Source organism: Bos indicus, chromosome 7, assembly GCF_029378745.1.
Source record: "Bos indicus isolate NIAB-ARS_2022 breed Sahiwal x Tharparkar chromosome 7, NIAB-ARS_B.indTharparkar_mat_pri_1.0, whole genome shotgun sequence".
NCBI classification, from domain to species: domain Eukaryota; kingdom Metazoa; phylum Chordata; class Mammalia; order Artiodactyla; family Bovidae; genus Bos; species Bos indicus.
Window position 1 is genome coordinate 102691485 of NC_091766.1, and position 15766 is coordinate 102707250.

The 15766-nt window shown below is 35.6% G+C and overlaps 1 long non-coding RNA gene across 5 annotated transcripts in view; it reads left to right on the top strand.

The window, feature by feature from the left end:
• LOC109562363 (uncharacterized) overlaps positions 1 to 15766 on the top strand; it is a 537301-nt gene that overhangs the window by 324056 nt on the left and 197479 nt on the right. For all 5 annotated transcript variants that reach the window (XR_011567828.1, XR_011567831.1, XR_002181174.2 and 2 more), the window contains exon 4: positions 4582 to 4774. This is a non-coding gene — a long non-coding RNA (uncharacterized lncRNA). The remainder of the gene's footprint in view (positions 1 to 4581; positions 4775 to 15766) is intronic.

Below are 15766 nucleotides of genomic sequence, written 5' to 3' on the forward strand. Positions count from 1 at the left end.
CAATCCTTCTCCCTCTGGCAACTACCATTCTGTCCTTTGTATCTATGCATTTTGTTTTATTTGTTCACTATTCTCTTTCTCTCTCTCTCTTTCTTTTAGATTCCACATATAAATGAAATCATAAGGAATGGTATTTTTTTTTTTCTGACTGACATTTTTTGCTTAGCATGATACCCTCGATATCTACCCATGTTGCCACATACGCTGAGCTTTCATTCATTTTTATGGCTGACTAATATTCCACCGTGTGTGTATGTACATCTTTATTATCCATTCATCCATGAAAGGCCACTTAGGTTGTTTCTATATCCTGGCTGTTGTAGATAATATTACAATAAACATAGAGATACATATATCTTTTTGGCAGTATTTATTTTGTCTCCAACCTTTATTTGGGTATAATTGACAAATAAAATTGTATATATTTAATGTGTGCAACGTGATGGTTTCATACACCTATATGTCATAGAATGACTAGATTGCATTATAAAAGTGCTTGATGTCATTATATTCCCATGTCTCCCAAAAGCACATATACTAAAAATGGGGAAAATATAAACTTAAAAATATACTTGATTTTAATGCAAATTCAAGAATATAATTTCAAAGTTTGTTGTAAACAGTCAACCATTTCTTTTTTCTTTTCATTTCCCATGAGATCTATTGTTTTATTTCTGATTTTACAAGCAATACATGTTCATTGTAGTCAACCAGAAATACATAAAAGCATCAGTTAAGCTCACTTCAGTCACTCAGTCATGTCTGACTCTTTGAGACCCCATGGACTGCAGCACACCAGCTTCCCTGTACTTGACCAACTCCCGGAGCTTGCTCAAACTCATGTCCATCAAGTCGGTGATGCCATCCAACCACCTCATCTTCTGTCATTCCCTTCTCCTGCCTTCAATCTCTCCAAGCATCAGGTGTTTTCTAAAGAGACAGCTCTTCACATCAGATGGCCAAAGTATTGGAGTTTCAGCTTCAGCATCAGTCCTACCAATGAATACGCAGGACTGATTTCCTTTAGGATGGACTGATTGGATCTCCTTTCAGTCCAAGGGACTCTCAAGAGTCTTCTCCAACACCACAGTTCAAAAACATCAGTTCTTTGGCACTCAGCTTTCTTTATAGTCCAACTCTCACATCCATACATGACTACTGGAAAAACCATAGCTTTGACTAGACGGACCTTTGTTGGCAAAGTAATGTCTCTGCTTTTTAGTATGCTATCTAGGTCGGTTATGACTTTTCTTTCAAGGAGCAAGTGCCTTTTAATCTTATGGCTACAGTCACCATCTGCAGTGATTTTGGGTCACTGGCAGTGATTTGGATCACCGGCATTTCTCATGATGTAATCTGCATATAAGTTAAGCAACCAGGGTGACAATATACAGCCTCAGAAACGTGTACATCAAGGCTGTATATTGTCACCCTGGTTGTTTAACTTATATGCAGAGTATGTCATGTGGAATGCTGGGCTGGTTGAAGCATAAGCTGGAATCAAGATTGACGGGAGAAATATCAATAACATATAACCATAAGTAAAAATAAACGATCAGCCTTAATCCCCACCCCCAGAGATAATGATCATTAGCATTTTGATAAATTTTCTCACTTCCTATATATTTCAAGTAATATATATATATCTATTTATATATATATTTTTTAATTTAAGTATAATTGACGTCTAACACCCTGTTAGTTCCAAGTGTAAACACAGTAATTCAATATTTCAATATATTACAAAACGATGATTGTGAATGTACGTTTTATCCTTGTGACTTGTTTATTTTGTGATTGGAAATTCGTACCTCTTAATCTCCGCCTATTTCACTCACCCCCTCCACCCTGTCTTTTCTGGCAGCAACCTGTTTGCCTTTCTATTCTCAGTGACTTTTAGTCTATTTCTGTTTTGGTTATGTTTGTTCATTTTTTTTGACTTTTAGATTCTGAATATAAATGAAATCTTATGGTATATTTTTTTCTCTGCCTGACTTGTTTCACTTATTTCACTTAGCACAATACATTCTATGTCAATCCATGTTACTGAAGATGTTATATATAAGATGTTGTATATATATAAAACACATCATCTTTATCCATTCATCTACTTATCAATGGACACATGAACACTTAGGTTGTTTCCATATCTTGGCAATTATAAATAACAGTGTCTTTTCAAATTACTGTTTTGTTTTTTTTTTTTCAGTAAGTACGTAGGAGAGGATTTGCTAGATCATGTGATAGTCACTTTTAATTTTTTTGAGGAACCTCCAAATTCCTCATATTTTGAGGAGCTTCCACACAAGCCGAAAGAGTTTACATCACCTCCAGTAATGCATGTGGTTTCCCTTTACTCTGTAACCCCAGCAACACATATTATTTCCTGTTCTCTTGATAATAGCCATCAGAACTATTATCAAGTGTGAGGTAATATCTCATTGTGGTTTTGATTTGCATTTTCCTCATGATGAGTAATATGGAGCATCTTTTCATGTGCCTGTTAGCCATCTGTAAGTCTTCTTTTGAAGATATCTACTAAGATCCTTTGTCCATTTTTTAAATTTAGTTGTTTGATTTTTTTGATTGTTGAGTTGAGTTCTTTATATATATTGAGTATTAATGTTTTAATAGATACCTGGCTTATAAATATCTTTTCCCATTTAATAGGTTGCCTTTTAATTTTTTTCATAATTTCCTTTACTATGCAGAAATATTTTAGTTTGATATAGTCTCATTTGCTTATTTTTGCATTGGTTGGATTGACTTCAGAGTCAGATCTAAAAATATCTTGCCAGGAGAGATGTCAAGGAGCTTACCTTGTTGCTGTCTTCATGTCCTTTGCATTTTAATGAGCTACATTCTCTTTAAGTACCATTTGTTTCAGGCAATATGAACTCCTAACCTATCTCTGATAGTTATTTTATTATATCTATTTTCATATTCCTTAAAATATTCTCTTTTCCCCAAAAGTCTTTGTCTTTTGTGGAAATTCCTCCATTATTCTGAGTGTGTCCCAATATTACTTTCAGTTTTTGAAAGCATAATTTTTAATTGAAATTTTTATCACTCCAATTATTTTATATACTTATGGCAATTAACTATATATTTGTGTTTTTCTAAAGATGCAGTTTCCACTCATAGAATACATTTTTGATAATATGGACTAATGTCTATTTATCAGTTTACACTGTATAATGAAAAGCAAGACATGTTGAATAGAACTGGAACTAGGTTTTTTTTTAAAACTACTGTTTTATTCAGTCTAAGTCAGTGTTTTGTTTCATTTTACAGTAATTAATATATGTCAGTAATCTTATTGGATCACACATGCTGGTGCCATATTAAGTGTAATTTTGAAGCTAGCCTGAGTAAGAGATTTGAAACCGATGCCCAAAGAAGTTTTTGTGATTTTTGTCTAACTTACAAATATCTGAAATCTTTTCAGCTGATCCATTTGAGAATATAAGACCAGAAAGTTTAGATAAGCATCTTAGGAATTATGGCTGTGTTTTCTCAAATGTGGCAGGTGTGCAGCACTTTATTTTGGCTTTCATACCGAATCTTAATCCATGCAGGAAGTAAGCCACTTTATCTGTCTCAGTCATTAGTTCTACTGACACCGCTAAGTTGTGAGATCCAAATGCAATCACGGATAGCAGACATCTGTTTAATACTTAACAGCTCTTGTCATGGTGGCCATTTGAAAATAAGGTGGTTCTAACTGCATCCTTATTCCTGGGCGAGGCGTTGTCCGGTTGGCAGATTTCCCCACCGAGACGCTTGTCCGACATGGCCTTTGCGTCCGTCATATCCTTTCATCCCTCCATTAAGAAGCAGTCATTCAGATGGGAGTTGTCTGTTGCCTCCCCTGGACCCTGAAAGCTCTCTGAACTTACCAGTACTCAGACGCTCCAGGACTGGCTCTTTTGATTTCTTTTTCCAAGAATGGCCAAGTAAATGTGTGTTAGACCTGGGTTTATGAGAGAGTCAAAACAAAACAGCTTGCTCCACAGCTAAAAACAGAAGTCTCACAATGAGTTGTCCCAACTCTCTGAGCTGCGGTTTAAACAGGACTGATTTATTTTAAAAGCTTTTTTGCTCAGATTTCATTACAGAGCTGAAGAGGCTGCCCAGTGTCCTTAGGTTGAATAGGAGAGTGAAGTACAGCCCAGGGAAAGGATTGAGCACAGCCTTCCTGAAGAGATCAGGCCTTTTTATTATCTACGGCAACAACAATAACAGCAACCACCACCACAGAAAGACAAAGTATTGTCTGTTTTTTACTTACTCCCACAATGCCTGCCTCATCAGGTCACACATTTGCCTAGAGAATACCACTGAAATCCTTTCAGACCAGGTTTTGATGTTATTCTTGTCATTATGCTGTAATGTCAGGGATGCGATCTTGGATATTTTAAATATGTAGTTGTAATTTGCTCTTTTTTTCTTTGTTTTCAAAGGTCAAGCATTTTAGCAGTTAGGAAAGTGTTTCAGGGTTTCATTATTTTTTTTTTAAGGTGAAGACAATGTGTGCCTGCAGCATTCATCATTTAAGAAAATGGTGTTTTTCTCTTTCAGACCCCAATTTCCACTCATTATCAGAGAGCTGAATTCTAAATCAACGATTGTGGAGAAGAGATGTGCAAGTTGAATAAAACATTTCCAGAACAGCCTGAATAATGGTCCTGAATAAAGGGAACTGAAATGTTCTTGAATTGTAATTGGAAAAAATTCAAGTGTGTGTACTCAGGAGCACATCTACTAAGAAGAGGTTAGTTGTTATTATTCTTAGTGCTATTTAACGTTTATGGGCCTCAGTGGTATTTTTAGTTCTGAATTGAACACAAGTGGTCTGATAAGTGATCTCCCATCCAAATTATCCACGTGGAGATTCACCTGTAATCATTCTCTGTGCAGAGAGAGACGACACTGATAAACAACCCCAGAGCAGGGGGACTGTTAATGCAGCAATATAATCTAACTCAGAGCAAAAGAGAGGGACTAGTTCAGACAAATATGGCATTGGACAGCGTCACTTGGTACTTTCCCCTCTGACCATGGTTTCTCCATGGCTGGACATTCAGAACTTAGTGAACACATTTGCTGGACTCATGCAAAGTTGATGAGACACTGAAGAAGGCAGTAAGTGTAGGTTGAGGAGGACTGAAGATTAGGGTCAACGTCTGATCGCAAGGATTTTATGCTCCGTGGCTAAGTAATGGAATGTCTTTTCCTCTTTGTCTCATACTGATCATATAGAAAAACAGTGATACTCTTTTTGAGAAACTATCTCTGATACTTGACTCTGAAAAACTATAATAGAAACATTTCTGAAGTAATGACTATTATCATCCAGAGGAAATTAAAAATAAGAGAGCATATTCCTATAATTAAATGTTAGATGGAATTGAGAAAGGTAGATATATGAGTCATGATGGAATGTGTAAGAATGAATACATGCTTCCGTGTGTAAATTTCTGTGCCAGTTACTTACTATGTACAAAGGAAAAACTGGTTCCAGTACCTAAGATGAAGCTAAATATCAAGCAATTATTATAATAGAGGAGACAGTTTGAATTTTGAGCTAAGAAGTATAGACTTTAAGCATTGGCGAGCTGCTGAAAATTCTGGAGTAGGTGAATGACATGCCCAGAATTGAGTTTTATGAAGATTAACCTGATGGCATTTTCAGGATTGATTAGCGTGAAGTCTGTATTGTGACAGAACAGATTGTGATAATGCAAGTCTGAAATATGGCGCTGGTGAAGAGAATAGAGAGGAATAAATTGATTTAAAAGATCCATGACAGTAGAACTTTAGGACTTGATTATTAAATATGGGGCCTGAAGTAGGGAGATGTCAGAGATGACTCCAGACACTTTGAGCCTGAGATGAGAAATCAAGAATGTCTTGACTGTCAATGCTTTATTATTATATCCTGGATGCTGTGAATCATGTAGTCAATTGCATTTTAAAAATCCTGGGTCCAAATCTGTTCCACATCTACTCAGTGGCCTGTGTCATCTTGGCATCTGTTTTCTGCACTGTGATCCATGGCCAACCACAGATTTTACATTACCGAAAATTAGAGTGTGTGGGAAAACTAAAGTTGACTGGACCAAGAAATTCAGGAAAAAAATTGCATTTAATATATTTTAAAAATTAAAGCTCAGTGAATAAAAATTATAGTAAAAATCCACTTTCTAAATGAGTCTGAGTTTGAAATTTATATGAATTTATTGAAACCAAGGCACTAATTAAACACGCACCCACACCCACACACACACACACACACGCACACACACAAGAATGAGAGCAAGCTTTTCTCTGGCTTCACTTTTAGTTGTTCAGAAAATATTGCTGAAGTAGTGTAATCTGCTGAGGCAGACTTTCCCAGAAGTTTTATATTATGCAAAGTGATTTCTTTTTAAAGTTTTCAAACCAACCCTTACTGACTTGAGATTTAATATATCTTATACTTAAATTCTCTTTTGCATTTTTAGTAAGTCTCAGGCAAATGCTTGCAATAACTGCTTGGCATGTTCACAAATTATGAAGATCCTAAAGGACATGTATTTATACTTTCTTATCTGCATATTGAGAACATGAAGTTTAAATAGATGCCTTATACCTGCAGTATCCCCTAGACTCATTTAAGTGGTCCGGAAAAGTGGGAAAGTAATCATTCCAGTAGACTATTTTGCTTACAGAGATTCTAACTCTTCTAGGTAGAAATATATGCATGCAGTTTGAAAACTTTATGCAGATATATATAACCATCCTATAGAAAAATTAAAATGTGATTGCCAGAGCCACAAATAAGACATTACTGTCCTATCTTTATTTATTCATGATTTCAAATGTTTTCTACCTTTATTTTCTTGTTTTGAATTTCTCATCTTTATTGAAAACTTCATTTTCTTTTATAGTATGTGGTTTTGTAATTCTCATATATCACTTAGCTGACATTCTCAAACTATGGAGGTGTCACAGAGGAAAATAAAGCCAGAGGATAAATGTCAGCATCTTCATGGAAAGTGTGAAACTTTTTTTTTTTTTTTTTTGAGAAGTTTTCAAAGCTTTAGCATTACAATAAACATTTACTTCTGTTGTTGTTTTTGAGTAAAAACAATTCACAGGAATTTAAGTGATAAAGCCAAATTTTGTCAGGTTAAATGCAAACAGCTTTGCACTCTCCACGATTCTCAGAGGACTTGCTCACAAAGTGATGTGCAGCTTTGGTGTCAAGACAGACAGGTCTAGCTTAAGTTCTGAATCCATTATTAACTAGCTGGAACACTTGGTAGTTTACTTAATTTTTCTAAACCTTAGCTTCACTGTAAAAATGGGGAGAATCATAATACTAAGTTCATAGGGTTGCTAGAAAGGTGAAAAGATATGTTGTGGATATAATACTAAAGACCTGTCACAGGGTTAGTGGTTCATATGTGGTCCCCTGTATTAATTCATGGCTGCTATTAGCATCATATGGTAGTCTTCAGAGGAGATACCTATGTGATACTGTGCATTTTAAAATACCTTCCTAGGACATCTCATAGTTGGACAGTTGGCTTTTCTCTTTACTGCTGTATCAACCTTGTACCCTTTCCTTCATTACCACATACATTTATGTATTATTGTGATTTAATAGTTTTTTTTGCCTTTGTGACTCCAAGGAAACCATCAGTTCAGTTCAGTCACTCAGTCGTGTCTGACTCTTTGCGACCCCATGAATCACAGCACGCCAGGCCTCCCTGTCCATCACCAACTCCCGTAATTCACTCAGACTCACGTCCCTCAAGTCGGTGATGCCATCCAGCCATCTCATCTTCTGTGGTCCCCTTCTCCTCCTGCCCCCAATCCCTCCCAGCATCAGAGTCTCTTCCAATGAGTCAACTCTTCGCATGAGGTGGCCAAAGTACAGGAATTTCAGCTTTAGCATCATTCCTTCCAAAGAACACCCAGGACCAATCTCCTTCAGAATGGACTGGTTGGATCTCCTTGTAGTCCAAGGGACTCTCAAGAGTCTTCCCCAACACCACAGTTCAAAATATCAATTCTTCTGTGCTCAGCTTTCTTCACAGTTCAACTCTCACATCCATATACGACCACAGGGAAAACCATAGCCTTGACTAGATGAACCTTTGTTGGCAAAGTAATGTCTCTGCTTTTCAATATGGTATCTAGGTTGGTCATAACTTTCCTTCTAAGGAGTAAGCGTCTTTTAATTTCATGGCTGCAATCACCATCTGCAGTGATTTTAGAGCCCAGAAAAATAAAGTCTGATGCTGTTTCCACTGTTTCCCCATGTATTTGCCATAAAGTGATGGGACCAGATGCCATGATCTTCGTTTTCTGAATGTTGACCTGTAAGCCAACTTTTTCACTCTCCTCTTTCACTTTCATCAAGAAGCTTTTGAGTTCCTCTTCACTTTCTGCCATAAGGGTGGTGTCATCTGCATATCTGAGGTTATTGATGTTTCTCCTGGCAATCTTGATTCCAGCTCGTGCTTCTTCCAGCCCAGTGTTTCTCATGATGTACTCTGCATATAAGTTAAATAAGCAGGGTGACAATATACAGCCTTGACGAATTCCTTTTCCTATTTGGAACCAGTCTGCTGTTCTATGTCCAGTTCTAACTGTTGCTTACTGACCTGCATATCGGTTTCTCAAGAGGCAGGTCAGGTGGTCTGGTATTCCCATCTCTTTCAGAATTTTCCACAGTTTATTGTGATCCACACAGTCAAAGTCTTTGATTATTTACTTTGGCTTAAATAACACAAGAATTGATTTTAAATTGTACATTGTCAAGAAAGTCAGTTGTATATAGGATTCTTATTCCAGCTTAGAAGTTTTGAGTATCTAGAGAGTACGTGTTGGGTAGATCTGCTTGCGTATTTATTCTTTATTTGTACATTCAGCAAATATTTAATAAGTTTGTATCATCTCTTTCAATTAACTATAAAATACTTATTATGATATTCATTTCAAAAAAATTGCTAGCTTGATTTTTGTTGATAGCAACAAAAAGAGAAATTACCACCATTGTTAGGTTAAACTATCTTAGATTCTTGGGTTTTTTTTTTTTTTTTTTTTCCATAAAAGAATCTAAAGCAGTATTTTGCAAGTTGTGGGTCCTACGCCTTCTAAAGAAAAGTTTCCTGAGATACTTTCTAAAATGTAAGTTCTCTAGGAGTGCAGTCTGGGAGTTCACACTTTTAACAAGATTTTAGGTGATTTCTATTTGTACTTCCAAAGACTGAGTGCTACTCAAGAAGAAAGTAGTGATTGAGTCTAGAGTTTGTGGAGAATTTCACTTGTGAATGAATGTTAAACACACTCCTTACATTATTCATAAACACAGACCCATGCTTTGAGGAATAGTGGATTGCTTCTTTTTTTGTTGTTGTCCTCAACTCCCCTCTGCTTCTCCCTTCTCCTTCTTGCTTCAACTCCCTCCTAAAGCAAACACATATAGGTTTCCAACTTTCTACACACAGACTACTTTGAAAAATCTGACTCCTCCACCATTATCTCTTAAAATAGTCTTGGAAACCACCCAAGTGCAATGTTTTGATTCCATTTTCAAAAATGCTTAAGAAGTGAACTTAACTCACTCATAGGTTCTAATAATGGAACCTGAAAAATTTCCTTGTTTCACAGAATGCTACAACTTGAATACCTGACTATGCTGTGAGATATTTTCATTGATTAATTTTATGTTGAGCTGATCAGAAATTGTCAGAGCAGTTGTTAGTTTTAGGATAATTTTTCTGCTACCTCTAACTGTACCCTGGTGAGAAAAAAAAAAGGCGGGGCGGGGGTGGGGGGGTGGTGGGAGGAAAAGTTAAACACATCTTGTCCTAATGCAGAGATGAATAGCACTGAAAGAGTCCCAGTGTGGCGCTTCTGGCATTGGTCAACAAAGCGGAAAGCAACGTGGGACAAACAAGGAAAAATGGCAATGTGTGGAGGGGAGGGGGATGTGCCCATAAATTCAAAATTAAGTTCCTCCTTCAATTTCCGTGAAACAAACTCCCTGTGGTGAACATCTGGCAGGCCATTAACTTTGTTACTTTATTTTATTAAAAAATCTTAAGGTGAGAGAAATTGCTCCATTTGGAGACTGGAGTTAGCACTGAGGCTGAAGTGGGGGCCATTGTGGTGTCATTTGCTGAGTACCCACGAGCCAACAGACCGTATTGCCCTCACAGCCTTTACCAAGTTTTCCACCAAAGCTTGCAGTTCTTTGTCATTTTAAAAAATCATTACTCCTGAGAGTTATTTTTTAAATATATAAATCAGCTGTTCAGTGGCCTGTGTCTGCTGGGGGGAAAGTGACTGCAAGATTCTTTATGCTTTATAGCTTCTTGCTTGCATGTTTTTTACTGTATTATTTTCTACAGGAGCTTGAACATCAAAACTATTTACACAGAGCTTTTTCAATGATCCATCAAAGGGATGTGAACTGTTGATCGCACCATTTTCTTTATTTGCACAGCTGCTGTAACCTTCAATCTAAATAATTTTCTTACCTTGTCTTCCCTTTCTCTTTTCTTTTTCTTTTTTTCTCTTTCATGAGCTGTCACTTTCTAAATAAACATTTCATATTCCACCACCAAAACTATTTGTGTATGTTAGCTCCTAAGCCAGGAAGTTACTTATTATTTATCAGGTTATTTTCTGTTAAAAATTCTGGTTATATGTTAGAGAAAGGAGTGCAACTGGCTTATTTTTTGTTGAATTTAATGTAATTTTTGAACTTGCATCTTTATGTTTCTTTGATTGTGTGCATACATCCATACATTATATTTTATCAGTCTATAATATATCTATCTTAATTATTCAACATACGATTTTTTCAAACCAAAACAATTTTTAGCTAAAGTATTTATTCAGTTTTATGAATGATTCTAATAGATTTTTCCAAAGTAATACAGATGTATAGTTTCTGTTTATTACAATTAATTTGTCTCTGAACATTCAGACAATAATTGAAACAAACTGCTAACAAATTCTGAATGTTTCACTGAAAAAATCTTAAATGTTCTTTTAGTCTTACAGACCATTTTTGATTATAAGCTTATAATAAAACTTCTGAAACAATTGGCTTTTTTCATTTTACAAACATTTTTTTGATGATAATATTATTTTTGAGATGTAAAAGATTAAATACAAGTAGCTGAATCTTGAATTTTCTTTCTAGATTCTAGTATAGCTGTTTAGTGAGTTATGTTTAAAAAGTATTAGTCATTACATATTTTTGTCTAATAGCCTCAGTTTAACTGAATATCTTCATCTACCTCTATCAATGTATAAAATGTTGTGCTTTTCCAAAGTGAATTTTATCAAATTATTTTGCCTTTGACAGTAGCTCTGGAAGTTGAGTTAGAGGGGATATGATTATGGAGATGAGAAGTCAAGCAGGAAAGATATGATTTTGAGTAAGGAAAACAGGTTCAGATTTCAAGGACTTAAGTTTGTATGAAGAATAAATGCAAAAGTTCTATGATTCTAAGTGTGAGTTCTTTCCTATACAGAGGGATTCACTGTATTTTTTTTTTTTTTTGAAAATTTTTAATTTCACTGAGTCATTTTTAAACACATATACATAGGGGGGTATACAAAGTCAAACAAACAATTTTATGTATAAAATTGGGTCCTGTAAGTCCTTGAGAGAAGTATAGAACCCACAAATAATTTCATATTTGAATGTTTTTAATTACATGAGCAGTACAGAAACACTTTATAAATTATTTCAAACCCAGAACTATATGGAATTAAGACTGGGATAGCCTACTTTTACAGTCTCAGCAGCGAATCCCATTTCTTTCTGCCTATGTAACAATGCAATTTCCTTATCTATTTACTACTCTTCATTTTTTTTGTTCTTAAAGTGGGCCTTAGAGCGCTTTTCATATGATTTATCTTGTTCTTTTTAATTACTTTTTGAGTTTCCATAGTATAGGAGCAATATGATCCAATTTTATTTATAGTTCCCTCATTGTTGAGCAATTTAGTCATGTTTTTGTGATGAAGTTGTGTTCATTTGTTTCTTTTTTCGTATGCGTGAGTACACATGTGAGTATTTCTTACAGATATTTCTACAAACAGGATTAATGGTTCTCCGTCACGCTCACTTCTGAGTTTGATTCATCCTGCCACAGTACCTCCGCCATCAACAACTTATAAGTGATCTTTTGTCTCCACCAGTGCCGAGTCAGATTAGTCAATTACTATTTTCTGCAAATGATGACATTATTATTTTAATTTCCATTTACTTGATTATTAATAGTGTTGATCAGGTTTTCAGATATTTGATGTTTCCCTGGGAATTGTCTATCCATATGCTTTGACCATTTTTCTATAAAGTTTCTTTCTTATTGGTATGTAGAAGTATAATTTAGTTGAAATCCAAACATAAAGAAGACAAAAGGGTGAGAGAACTTCCCAGTCCCACATTCTGTCATCTGCAAAATGGGGACAATAAGACACATTCCTCATAGTAAAGGCTGAGTAGTTGTTAGATGTTCTTATTAACTTTCTGTGACTATGAATCTAAATCTACAGTGTGCTTTACAAAGAAGTCTATTAAGACTCTTTTTGAAGCACAATGGTAGAAAATAGGGTAGACAAATTCCCAAGATGTTAATTATATGTATTTCTGTTACCTAACTTGCAGATTCCTAAAGGGAGTCTTTAAGAGGACCTGCTGGTATTTGTCAAATATTAAGTGGAAACCATTGTCTGATTCATTTAATCAATACTGACAAAGGGAGTTTGCTCAGGTCCCCTCTCCAAATATGTATCTATCTGATTCATCTGTCTTAACTTCTTATATTAAATAATTTAGTCAAACACTTGGTGATCTCTAATTAATATATTATTTGTAGATAGAAATAATATTACTCTCAGGAAGTTCAAATGGTAAAGAATCTGCCTGCAATGCAGGAGACCCAAGTTTGATCCCTGGGCTGGGAAGATTCCTTGAGGGAGGGCATGGCAACCCATTCCGGTATTGTTGCCTGGAAAATCCCATGGACTGAGGAGCTTGGTGGGCTATGGGGTCTCAAAGAATAATACACAACTGAAAGACTAACAAACACATAAATAATATTGGAGAAGGGAATGGCAGCCCACTCCAGTGTTCCTGCCTGGGAAATCCCATGGACAGAGGAGCCTGATGGGCTATGTCCATGGGGTTGCAAAAGAGTCAGAAATGATTGAGCGGCTAAAGCAACAAGAATAAATAATATACTTACAAGATTTATGATAATTCATTTCATACTTAATTTCATGAAATTCCACCACCATTAAATCTGCTTTATTTGACTCTGAATTTTTAGTTCCACCCTTTATGTATAAGTATGTAAGTCTGTTTGCATATTTAATCAAGCAGAGAAAGAGTATTTAGCAAAATGGCAGAAAGATGAATCCAGATCTAATCAGAAGGCCTATCTTGATTCTGAAGAATAAGAACCTAATTCTATTGTCCAGGCAGAGATATTGACAGGTGATTTTTCTTTTATGAAAGACCATGTAAAGACTTTTTACCATGTCAACTTTCTTATAATTCCCTAAAATTCTTAATAACCTCCTAAGACTCTTGCATAGTTTTAATACCTTCGCTCTTTTAATCTTCCTTGACATTGCTTATCCTGTTGCTTTTTTTAATTCTGAAACTTTTTTTACTTCCTTAATCTGCTAATTGGGGTTTTCCCTTCGGTGTGCTCTCAACGTGTTTCTTTACACTCACTCACCCTCTGCCTTTTCATCTTTCAGTTTATATCATCTCTCTCATTCTCTTTTCAGCTGCATTGAGCTTGTTTTATTGTGTGTTCATAGAGAAAAAAAATGCCCTCATGACAAGAAATGTCACCGCTAATCTTATTTTCCACTTCTAGTGTGTATTTTATTAAATTTTTTCTCATTTCTTAACCTACGTACTGACACAGTGCCAGGCTTATTTCAAGATTTTTAACTCAGTCAACACCAACTGGCATGTGTTAAGCTAGGAGGAAAAAAGAAATCAAACAAAGTAAGAATTCCCCGAGATCAACTGCACTTTCTGGATGAAGAACTTTGGTAATTGAATTGTTACATAGCCACTAGGTGAAGGGAAAGGAATACAAAATGCCCAAGATAAAACTGAGGAAAATTATTGAGTCTGTTAAATTAGATTTGAATAATTTGCTCCTGTGATAGAACCTATTCCTGGAGGAAAGCCTCATATGACTGAACTTGAGAATGAAATTACCATCAGACCTAAAGCTCATTTGACAGTGCACAGCACTGCCGGATACATAGCCCTTTAAGTAACATAACCACGGGCCTGCTCATGACTGACCGTCAGCACCAGAACACAAATATCCTGCATATGTGTTAGGTTTAGAGTAGCTTCTTTCTTTATATGTATTATTAATAATGAACATATTGAAAGATTTAAAGTTTTTTCTGTTTCTCACATTTTACTGAGTATATTGAGGCTAGCTTGGAATTTTAAAATCTATTGAAAATATATTTTTCAGTGTTTCCATTACAGGCCCTTTGCACAATTTGGTGTAAACATTTGTTTAAATAACCCTACACATGTGAGAGTGTATCAGCAGAAAAGACAAACAGAGTATCAAATAGGATTATTCTGCTGCAGAAAGAACTGTTGGTGTATAATGATGAAAATGACATTAAATATTTGATACAATGAGAAATACTGATTTAAGCTATATGACAACAGCAGATTTAAATTTATTTTCCAAAGGCAGAAGTCATCCTGGCAAAATTCTAGTGTTCCTGAAGAATTATGTATACCTTGGAAGCTTTCAAATTAATCTTCTCCTCTTTTTGACATTTGCAGAATACCCTCTACTCATTCAAGTGCTTGAAAACAGTTTTTGAGGGCCAGATTGCTTGTTTTAGTTATAAGGATGGGTTTACTGGTCTTCCATAAGAACAACAGTTTTGGATTAACTTTTAATATCTTACCTCCTAAAAATAAAGTTTGGATTTTCATTTTTTTAAATAAAAAATATGGTAGCCTAAAAAATGAACAAAGCACTGAGGTGGGATGAAATTCAAATATAGTTTTACATAATATGGATAGGTTTTTATGAGTAGATCACAATATTAATCTTTCTATCAGTCTGATGTAGATACATATCTCATAAAAATGTTGCAATTTCCATTTCCATATATTTCAGCGTAATTTTACTACTTTCACTTTAAAAACCAGTTAATTGCCTGGTGAGTTTTGCTTGTTAGAGCTTGTGAAAAAGGAGAATTTATGCTAAGCCCATTCCAGTTTCCCTTCATTTTTTGAGGATTAGTAATTGTCTGGTAGATAAATGACACCAATGGAAAGTTAAGTGCGCTTTGCACTTAGAAAGTTGTTTTTAGAGTGTTAGGCTTGCATCGAAGGCCTGATATGTCTGCTTCCAGTGTTTTACACTTTATCAGTATAATCAAGAAATACTCAAGGCTGAAATAGCAAGTGATGGGTCAAGCCCTCAGTTCTGGTGCAGTTTTGGGGACGCAGGTGAAAACCTCTGCTGCTCGGGGCCGCTCAAGCTCTGCTGTCACTGTGTTTCCCCAAATGTTGGAGTCCGGTCGGAACGCCGTTCTGCGTGGGTGTGCACAGGGTAACGGTGCCAAAGCTCGGCCTCCATATTTTATGATGAAGTTGAAGGAGCAGTAGAGCTAAAGAAAAATGACACATAACGTTTATTGTATGCCGAGTACTGAGAAAAACAGGACATCTTCTTATACA